Source organism: Pongo abelii, chromosome 5, assembly GCF_028885655.2.
Source record: "Pongo abelii isolate AG06213 chromosome 5, NHGRI_mPonAbe1-v2.0_pri, whole genome shotgun sequence".
Taxonomy (NCBI): Eukaryota; Metazoa; Chordata; class Mammalia; order Primates; family Hominidae; genus Pongo; species Pongo abelii.
Window position 1 is genome coordinate 42261756 of NC_071990.2, and position 9984 is coordinate 42271739.

At 48.0% G+C, this 9984-nt stretch overlaps 1 non-coding gene across 1 annotated transcript; it reads right to left on the reverse strand.

Moving 5' to 3' along the window:
- Positions 1–1000: 1000 nt before the first annotated feature.
- Positions 1001–1107, reverse strand: LOC112133946 (U6 spliceosomal RNA). Its single transcript, XR_002915545.1, has one exon. It is a non-coding gene; the product is annotated as a U6 spliceosomal RNA (small nuclear RNA).
- Between the last annotated feature and the right edge of the window lie 8877 nt (positions 1108–9984).

The following is a 9984-nucleotide window of genomic DNA, read 5'->3' on the forward strand; positions in this document are numbered from 1 at the left end:
AGTTCTCCACTCAGTCCTCTGGCCTCTGCATCTGGGACTTCTTACTTGTCCTTCAAGATCCACTGCAAAAATGTCTTGTCTCCACAAAGCCTTCCTTGACTGCATGCCCAGCCACCCCACACCCTGCAAGCTTCCATTGCATCCAGCACAAGATCCAGTACTGCCATGTATTGCACTAAGTGGAAACTGGTCAGGTTGTGGGGTCCCAATCAGCCTGTGAGCTTCAGAAGGCAGGCATTGTGTCTCATGGACCTAGCCCAAAACAGAAGTGTCTATGGAAACAGTGCAATGACCTGAGTAAAATATGGGTGGAATGTGACATAGGCATTTAAGAAATCTATATATTGACATACAAAAAACAGTTTATTAAAAGGTTGTGTAGGTAGAAGGCAAAGGCTGGAAATTTTAACTTTTTCCAAAATAATAATTAACATTTTATATTTTAGCAACAAAATGTGGCCGGGTGTGGTGGCTCACGCCTGTAATCCCAGCACTTTGGGAGGCCGAGGCAGGCGGATCACGAGGTCAGGAGATCAAGACCATCCTGGCCACCCTGGTGAAACCCCATCTCTACTAAAAATACAAAAATTAGCCGGGCATGGTGGCACATGCCTGTAGTCCCAGCTACTCAGGAGGCTGAGGCAGGAGAATCCCTTGAACCTGGGAGGCGGAGGTTGCAGTGAGCCGAGATCGCACCACCGCACTCCAGCCTGGGTGATAGAATGAGACTCCGTCTCAAAATAAATAATAAATAAAAGTAAAATGTTCATCTGAGAGGCCTTTATTTATTTGGTTGGTTGTTTGAGACAGAGTCTTGCTCTGTCACCCAGGCTGGAGTGCAGCGGCACAATCTCGGCTCACTGCAAGCTCTGCCTCCCGGGTTCACACCATTCTCCTGCCTCAGCCTCCCCAGTAGCTGGGACTACAGGCGCCTGCCACCATGCCCGGCTAATTTTTTTGTATTTTTAGTGGAGACAGGATTTCACTGTGTTAGCCAGGAAAAAATAAGGAACGCTTCACGAATCTGCGTGTCATCCCTGCGCAGGGGCCATGCTAATCTTCTCTGTATCGTTCCAATTTTAGTATATGTGCTGCCGAAGTGAGCACCTGAGAGGCCATTTTTATTTCACTTGAGAGATCTCAGAAAAATGCCTTTTCCTTTAGTTTTATATACCTGACACAAAATTGAAAAAACTATCTCCAATCGGGCCTGGTGGCTCACTCCTGTAATCCCAGCACTTTGGGAGGCTGAGGCGGGCAGATCACCTGAGGTCGGGAGTTCGAGACCAGCCTGACCAACATGGAGAAACCCCATCTCTACTAAAAATACAAAATTAACCAGGTGTGGTGGCGCATGCCTGTAATCCCAACTACTCAGGAGGCTGAGGCAGGAGAATCACTTGAACCCAGGAGGCAGAGGTTGTGGTGAGCCGAGATCGTGCCATTGCACTCCAGCCTGGGCAGCAAGAGTGAACCTCCATGTTAAAAAAAAAAAAAGAAAAAGAAAAAGAAAAAGATATCTCCCACTACTTTTTAAATACTGTAACTAAATATTAAATGTTAAGGTTTTCAATTGATTTTGATTAATCAATGGAACATTTCAGTCATGTTCTAAAATATACAAATTAGATATTCTTGTGTTTTGGGGCAAACTACTCCATATTTTCTACCAGTTGTTATAAAATTGCAATCTATAAATAAGTATATCATCAATGGTATGGATTCAGTTTGTATAATGTCAGATACTTAAGTAAATTCACATAGCATAAAAAATGTAAAACAAAAAGGAAATGTAGGCCTGGAGCGGTGGCTCACACCTGTAATCCCAGCACTTTGGGAGGCCAAGGCAGGCAGATCACTTGAGGTTAGGAGTTTGAGACCAGCCTGACCAACAAGGTGAAACCCTGTCTTTACTATAAATACAAAAAATTAGCTGGGTGTGGTGGTGTGCACCTGTAGTCCCAGCTACTTGGGAGGCTGAGGCAGGAGAATTGCTTGAACCCGGGAGGTGGAGGTTGCAGCGAGCCGAGATCGCACCACTACACTCCAGCCTGGGTGACAGAGAGAGACTCTGTCTCAAAAAAAAAAAAAAGGAAAGGAAATATAACACCAGGCATGCAAAATAGTCCTAACTTTGTAAAAAGAGAAATGATTGCATGTGAACAGTATTCTATGATCCTATTTTAAAAGAATGAAACTATCAGTGAGTTTGTAGGCACAGAAAAAAAGGTTCAGAAGGACATCTAGTAACCCTTAACACTGATTTTCCCTGAGGGATAGGACTTAATGATTGGGGTGGAATTTAAACTTTTATTTTCTTCCTATTTGTAATGTGTTTTTACAATAAGTTTGTTTTATATTGATAATTACAATTTTTACTATTTAGTTTAAAAGTTAAATCTAAAAATTAATAATTTTTAAATTAATAAAGATGTAAGACTAGAAGGAAATCACAAAATGTAAACCAGGGCTGTCTTTGGGTGATAAGAACTATGGGTGATTTTTCTAACTTTTTCCTATTTTCCATATTGTCCAAATTCCTAAAAATAATCATCTTATAATTTTTTTAAAAATCTTGCCGGAGCGGTGGCTCACGCCTGTAATCCCAGCACTTTGGGAGGCCGAGGCAGGCGGATCACAAGGTCAGGAGATCGATACCATCCTGGCTAACAAGGTGAAATCCCGTCTCTACTAAAAATACAAAAAAAATTAGCCGAGCATGGTGGCCGGTGCCTGTAGTCCCAGCTACTCAGGAGGCTGAAGCAGAAGAATGGCATGAACCCAGGAGGTGGAGCTTGCAGTGAGCGGAGATCGTGCCACTGTACTCCAGCCTGGGTGACAGAGCAAGACTCTGTCTCAAAAAAAAAAGAAAAGAAAAAAGAAAAACCTTAAGAACAAAGTCTTAATAAATGAATGCACGTTTCCCTAGCCCTTCTTGGTGCCTGCATCTGACCCAACATGCAGAAGGTTCTTGGCTCTCTCTCTGTCCTCCCTTGCTCCACTGTGTTGATCAGGTCCCCAGAAGGACTCTGTATGGTTCCAGCCTTCATCCACATGCCCTCCCCAGATCTAGACACTTGGATGATGGTGAGGGGCTGAAGCAAGAATCCCTGGCCTTGCCAGGATGGTCATGACTCCTACCCTTCCCTTGCCGTGCATCCCAGCCCTCCAAACTCTACCAGTTAACCTCTAAAGACCACTCGGCTCTCCAGGAAGCCTTCCCCTCACCCGTAGCCTCCCCTACTCCCCTTCTCTCAGAATTCCCACAGCACAGAGAGCCTGCATTCCAAGACTTCATGAGCAGTCACCCCCTTTATCCAGTTTCACTTTATTTATTTATTTATTGAGACGGAGTTTCGCTCTTATTGCCCAGGCTGGAGTGCAATGGCACGATCTCAGCTCACTGCAACCTCTGCCTTTCGGGTTCAAGTGATTCTCCCGCCTCAGCCTCCCGAGTAGCTGGGATTACAGGCACATGCCACCACGCCCGGCTAATTTTTGTGTTTTTAGTAGAGACAGGGTTTCTCCATGTTGGCCAGGCTGGCCTCGAACTCTTGACCTCAGGTGATCCGCGTGCCTCGGCCTCCCAAAGTGGTGGGATTATAGGTGTGAGCCACCGTGCCTGGCCTCAGTTTCACTATCTTTGGTTTTAGTTACCCATCGTGCAGTACAAAAAGATATTTTGAGAGAGAGAAACAGACCACATTCACACAACTTTTATTACAATATATAACTGTTCTGTTTTATTATTAGTCATTGTGGTTAATCTCTTACTGTACATAATTTATACATTAAACTTTATCATTAGTATGTATGTATAGGAAGAAACATAATATACAGAGAATCTGGTACTATCCGCTGTTCCAGGCATCCACTAGGGATCTGTGAATAAGGGGGACTAGTATTTGCCACCTTCTGTTCTGTTTCCCCTCACTCATTTGTTGGAACAACTTTTCCTAAGAGAATATCCTACAGAGTGATGGGCACTGTTGGAAAAACACGGATGGGCCCAAAGGCACAGAGCAGTCATCCTTCACATGTGCTGAATGAATGAGAGAAGGGTGGAAACCAATGAGACACAGAGCCTGTCCTCAAAGAGCTCCTAGTCTAGTAAGGACAATAATAGGTGTTGTTATCCACACATAACACACACTAGGAAACACCACTCAGGAAGCAGGGTACGTGGGAGGAGGAACTGAGTGGATTTAAACTGGGCTTTGAAGACTGGTCAAGTTTGGACGGAGCAAGGAGGATAAAGGGCATTCCAGGAAGGGGGACAGTGTGCACAAAGCAATGGAAGCAGGAACACCCCAGGATCTATCAGATCTAGCTAGCAGGGAGAGGGTTATAAAGATTCGCTGTGGGTAAAGGCCTGGAAAGGTGAGTTGAGCCCAGATCCTAGGAGAATAGAATACCAACAGAAGATGAATTTGATTTTGCAGGCCCTGGGAAGCCTCTAACAGTCTCTGAGCTTTAGAAATGCACGGTAATCCAGGTGGGTGCCCATAAAGGGCTGAAGGCGGCTGGCAGCCACAGGGAAGAGGGACGGAGGGGAAATTCCAAACTTTGTTACCACCTTGCTAGCTTAAAGGAAGCAAGCATCACATATTAAGTGCTGACCATGGGGAAATCACTGCTCTGTCTTTAATCCTTGAAACAGTCCTGTGAGATGAGACAGTATGATCTCCATTTGCAGATTGAGTTCACAAGGCTGAAGTTTGCCCATGATTCTGCTGAGAGAGATCCACGATCATTTTGCCAGGAAACAGTTCCAAGGATCCGAATTCAAGTTGGCCTGAATCCACAGGCCAAAGCACCCTCACTTTCTCCTATAATGTCTTTCATATTTACCAGTATCTAGCACTATGATGGTTCAGTACACACTGGAATGAGTGAATGAAGAAACGAATGAACAAATGATTGGATCCCAGGTTGGTAAAGAAAACCTCTCAGCGCACACAAAAAGGGTGGAGGATGGAGACGGGGAGGAGATGTAAGAATAAATGGAAAATAAAACAAACAATCGTTGTATTACCACTTCCTCTGGGGCTGGGTCATGGTTTTTAACGGTGTGCAGCGGGCACATCCAGTGTGGTACAGGCACATCCACAAAGAGAAACAAAGAGCTATTTATTTACTTCCTTTGGGGGTAAATAAAGATCAGGTCAAAACAGGCTCCCCCAAACCGCCAGGGGGTCTTCCCCAGGTGTTGATGCAGCACTTGGCCTGCAGCAGTCACAGGTGGCCTCTGCTTGTGTGTCATCCCGCCTTCCTTTACACATGCGTGGGTCTGGCTTGCAAGGGAGGCCCCATGTGCAGTGGGGAAGTAGTGTAAGGGGAAAGGTGGCAGGGCAGGGCTTCCTCACCCCTCCGCCAGTGCAGCCAGGGCAGCAACATTTATACCACCAGGAGAGAGATGGGAGAGTCAACAAGTGGGATGGCACTGGCCTAAGAGCTGGCTTGGGGTGCTGGAGGCCCCATGCTGGGCCAGGCAGTAGATATGCAGATGGCTGCATCTTGCGGGGATAGGACTAAGAGGGGGACCATGTACGGGTACAGCCAATCCCCATTATTCATGGAGTCTGTATTTGTGAATTTGCCTCCTTGCTAAAATTTGTGACCCCGAAATCAATACTTGAGGTGCTTTGTCATCTTTCACAGACATGCGCAAAGCCATGAAAAATTTGAGTCACCCAACATGCATATTCCTGGCTGAGGTGGGACAGGGCAGTGCTCTGCCTGTTTCAGCTCTCGTAATGTAAACAAGTGTCCTTGTCACAGTCTACTTAGTGCCACCTTTTCTGCATTGCTGGCTTTTTTGTTGATTTCGCTGTTTAAAATGGCCCCCAAGCCTAGGACTGACGTGCTGGCGAATGTTTCTAAGTACAAGATGACTATATGTGCCTTACAGAGAAAATACATTAGATCAGGTTTGTTTGGGCATGAATTATCGTGCTGTGGGGCATGAGTTCAATGTCAGTGAGTCAACTATATATTCAATAAGGTGTCTTCAAACAGAAACACACAGAAAACAAAGTTATGTATTGATTAGTTGATGAAAGTCTTGTGACCAGTGGCTCACAGAAACCTAACCCTGTATTTCCCCTAGGAGCAATGGGCCAGTGTTCACCAGTTTGGTGTTCGTGGTGACTGTACAGAATATAACTGGTGAGAATAGTGAGAACTGGTAGTATTTAAATATTATAATAACTAGGGTAGCCGTATCCTTTGGGTACCTGTGAATGCCAGTCTGTATCTACTCATCCATCCGCCATCTATCATCTATTAAACACCCACTAAATACAAAATCCAACACTAAAAGCAAAAAATACAGGATGCAAGCAGGGCCCTGATCCTGCCACTGACCATCTTAACTGTACAATGGGGGAATCTGTAGGTTAAGACAGACTCTGAAGGTTTTATTCTTTTATTTGGCCTAGATCCCTAGGTTGATATACTAGCATTGGGGCCTAAAAGTTTTGCCAGTGTTTACATCAGGCAAACACCTGTGTCATAATAACAGCCTAATACATACACTTACTATGGCCAGGCACTGTTCTGAGTGCTGTATGTGCATAAAGCCTCCTAACAACTCATGTAATCCTCCTAATAGCCCTGTAAGGTGGATACTATTATTATCTTCAACTTACAGATAAGGGCACTGAGGCACAGAGAGGTTAAGAATTCATCCCACGGCCAGGTGCGGTGGCTCACGCCTGTAATCCCAGCACTTTGGGAGGCCGAGGTGGGTGGATCACAAGGTCAGGAGATCGAGACCATCCTGGCTAACATGGTGAAATCCCATCTCTACTAAATATACAAAAAATTAGCCAGGCATGGTGGCGGGCACCTGTAGTCCCAGCTACTTGGGAGGCTAAGGCAGGAGAATGGCATGAACCCAGGAGGCAGAGCTTGCAGTGAGCGGAGATCGCGCCACTGCATTCCAGCCTGGGTGACAGAGCAAGACTCAGTCTCAAAAAAAAAGAATTCACCCTGATAACACAGCTGGTGTGTGGAAGAGGCAGAGGGGTTTATGCGCCTCCAGTGACATGGAAGGAGAACCTGCAACTTGTGAGGATCTCAGTCCGCCCTCAGTGATGAGGAGGGTCCCATTCCTTAGCCATGCCACTGGCACTGTTCAGTAGCAGGAAAGCATGAAGTGACATTGGGAGGCTGGGGCTACTCAGAAGTCCAGGCAAACAGGCCAGGCATGGTGGCTCGCGCTTGTAATTCCACCATTTTGGGAGGCTGAGGCAGGTGAATCATCTGAGGGTAGGAGTTTGACACCAGCCTGGCCAACACAGTGAAACCCTGTCTCTACTAAAAATACAAAATTAAGGGGCCAGGCGCAGTGGCTCATGCCTGTAATCCCAGCACTTTGGGAGGCTGAGGAGGGCAGATCACCTGAGGTCAGGAGTTCGAGACCAGCCTGACTAATAGGGAGAAATCCCATCTCTCCTAAAAATACAAAATTAGCCCGGTGTGGTGGTGCACGCCTGTAATCCTAGCTACGTGGGAGGCTGAGGCAGGAGAATCGCTTGAACCCAGGAGGTGGAGGTTGCAGTGAGACGAGATCACGCCACTGCACTCCAGCTTGGGTGACAAAGTGAGACTCCATCTCAAAAAATAAAGTCAAATAAAATAAAATAAAAAAGAAGTCCAGGGAGGATGGCAGGGCCTGCATGAGGCCATGCCTTGGGGAATAAAGTGAGAGTGACCCACGCACGCAGGCAGACAGAAGGTCTGGGATCTAACTATGAGAGGAAATAGGGAGCCTGACAGCTCTCCGATCAGGCCAGGGCAGGGGTGCCTCTCTTACAGCAAGGCCAAGAGGGGCCCAGGAAGCCAAGCCCCAGGGAGAAGTCTGAGAGACCAAAGCCTCACAGAGGAAGTGTCTCCACAGAGATTTCCAATTGCCACACCACCTTCTTTCCTGGAGCAAAGAGGTGCAGTTGGTGAACTAGGGCCATGGGTAATGGGAAGAATGGGAAGGAGAGATCCCATCCAACCTGGAACACTGGAGGGACAGCTAGAGTTGGAGGAGGGGTGAGTGAGGACATCTCCCCTCAGCTCACAGAAGAAGTCACACACCTCACCAACTGAGAAAAATCAGATTCCACGCCTGGTGTGAGAGGGAAGTGAAACCGCACCTCCAATGCTCCACTGCTCTCCCCTCCGGCACTCTGGCCCATCCTGCACCCCGGCCGCCCCAGGATGGCGGGCTCAGAGGTGAGGGCCTATCAGATGCGTTCATGGGCTCCCTTAGGGCCTTTTGGGCTCTGAGTCACAAGGGTGGCTCTCTCAGAGATGTGATGGCCTGGTCTCTCCTCCCCAGGGAGGCAGAAAGGGAACCGGGGAAAACAAGGCTTATAAGCTACAGAGGTAAGGGACTGTGCCCATCTTGTTCTTTCCTCTTTCACACACACAGAACATGGTACCCGGTGTATCCCTGGTAAGCACTTGATAAACAGACACTGAGTGGATGAGTGAATCAACGAGGGAGTGAATGAATGAGTCAGCACTGGAGCCACAAGGCTGGAGTGGGTCCACATGGAGCCACATGGAGATTCCCACCTCCAGAGAAGAGTTCTACTACGTATGTTCCCCAAACTCCGTCAGCTAAATGTGACCTGTGACCAGCTGGTGACCAAAGGGATAAGCCATCTGTCAATTGTTAGGTCACGTTAGAAAATAAACCTCTTTTTCCCCTATTTTTGACAAACCTTGACGTCCCTGCCTCAACCCTGCTCACATTACATTTGACCTTCTCAACGACCTCTCTAAGGGATGGAGACACGACCCTCCTCTACCTCATCAGAGAACAGCACAGACCCTCTCCCCCTGCTGCCCCCCTGCCAAGGGGAAAATATGGTGCTCCTCAGTGAACCTCACCCTGATCCTACAGGGTGCTCCTGGGAGAAGGGCTCCATGATGACCTCCAAGGGGCCTCTGGTCAAGGCGAGAGAGAATCAGACCCTCCACCTTTGACCAGAGGGGAGGGAGTCCAGTGTGACGGCATTAGCCAAGGGGGTTCTGGTACCTCTGCTCTAGACCCCTCACAAAAAGAAGTCCAGCTGGGAACATTTTTCTCCCAGCAGGTCCCCATAGGAAAGCCATTCTCACCCACATAACACAGGCTCCCCAGCCCCTTCTCATCTAGATCTCATGGCAAAGATTGCCAACTATCCCCTAAAATCCACTTTCCCTTCTTGTACCTTTGGTACTAGAAGCTCCACTATGTATGTTCCCCAAACTCCCTGTCAGCTAAGTGTGGCATGTGATCAGCTGGTGACCAAAGGGATGTCATCTGGCAACTTTGAGGTCATGCTCTGTAAAGGAAGGGCAGTGCCTTTTCTTTCTCGTCACTTTCCTCCCTCCCCACTGGCTGGCTGACGGACCCAGCAGCCATGGTGGGATGCCATCTCCCACACGCAAGGGCACAGGAGGGGCTTGGGCCCTCAACACCACCAAGGGGTCAGATCACCCACCCGGATCTGTATGGGAGAAATTTCCATTTTGTTAAGCCACTCTTGTTGGAGTCTGTGTTACAGCAGCCTAACCTCCCCTAGTGCCTATCCCAGCCCATTCTTTGGTGCCAAGATGCTGATGGGTAAAGGCGTGAAAAAGGGGCCTTGTCTTCCTCCATGTCTCCAGCCCTTCACCTCCATCAGGCCAGCTTCCCAAGTGTCTGAGTGCCTTCCAGGTGGTTAAGACACCCCTAGGCCGGGCGCAGTGGCTCATGCCTGTAATCCCAGCACTTTGGGAGGCTGAGACGGGCGGGTCACGAGGTCAGGGGATCGAGACCATCCTGGCTAACATGGTGAAACCCCGTCTCTACTAAAAATACAAAAAAATTAGGCAAGCGTGGTGGCGGGCGCCTGTAGTCCCAGCTACTCAGGAGGCTGAGGCAGGAGAATGGCGTGAACTCGGGAGGCAGAGCTTGCAGTGAGCCAAGATCGCGCCACTGCACGCCAGCCTGGGCGA